The following is a 685-nucleotide window of genomic DNA, read 5'->3' on the forward strand; positions in this document are numbered from 1 at the left end:
TCGATCCAGGTTAAACCAAGTGTCAGTACTGCAAAGGAAGAGTGAGGTAAGCAAAGTGGACATGGCTCCTAGACTGGGATTGAGTCCTGGCTCCACCACTTACTAGCTGTTTGACCTTGGCTGTGTCACCTAACCTTTCTTGGCCTCAGTGTCCTCATTGCACTGTGGGGGAGGCGGCTGCACCCAGACTTAGTAGAAGAACCCACCAGAATCCGGAACTCACCTCCAGGTGGTTTTATGGGATCATCTAATCCTGTTATCCTAATTTTGAAAAAGAGAGACAACTCAGCAGAGCCATTAATGTCAAAGCTTTTGCTTATATCAATATATTAATCTAATGGGAAATGCTCTAGAATTTTGTAGATATTCATGTCCCTCAAACAATTGCATCACATTTAAGATCTTTCTCAGAAGAACGTGAATTTATTCTAAAGTATTTTCTCTTGAAACCTAGAGGGTAAAAGTTCTACATATTTGGATACATCATTTTTAAAAAGTATTGGTATTCTCCCTTAAACCTCACAAAAGTCTTACAGAGTAGCTACCCTTAATTCCCTTATTAGAGATAAGAAAATTGAGACTTGAATATTTAGCAAGTTTTCCAGAGGCTAACAGTTTTCAAATTCCAGATCCAGGCCCAGAAACATTGGCAAGATTCACTTCACTCCACCCTACTGAAGTTGTT

At 39.9% G+C, this 685-nt stretch overlaps 1 protein-coding gene across 1 annotated transcript in view; it reads right to left on the reverse strand.

Moving 5' to 3' along the window:
- Positions 1-181, reverse strand: part of LOC108290174 (anaphase-promoting complex subunit 15-like) — an 8,819-nt gene extending 8,638 nt beyond the window's left edge. The window contains exon 1 of the mRNA XM_017509901.2: positions 84-181. The gene's annotated coding sequence lies outside the window, so the exon portion shown is untranslated. The remainder of the gene's footprint in view (positions 1-83) is intronic.
- Positions 182-685: the final 504 nt, after the last annotated feature.

Source organism: Cebus imitator, unplaced genomic scaffold, assembly GCF_001604975.1.
Source record: "Cebus imitator isolate Cc_AM_T3 unplaced genomic scaffold, Cebus_imitator-1.0 Scaffold426, whole genome shotgun sequence".
Taxonomy (NCBI): Eukaryota; Metazoa; Chordata; class Mammalia; order Primates; family Cebidae; genus Cebus; species Cebus imitator.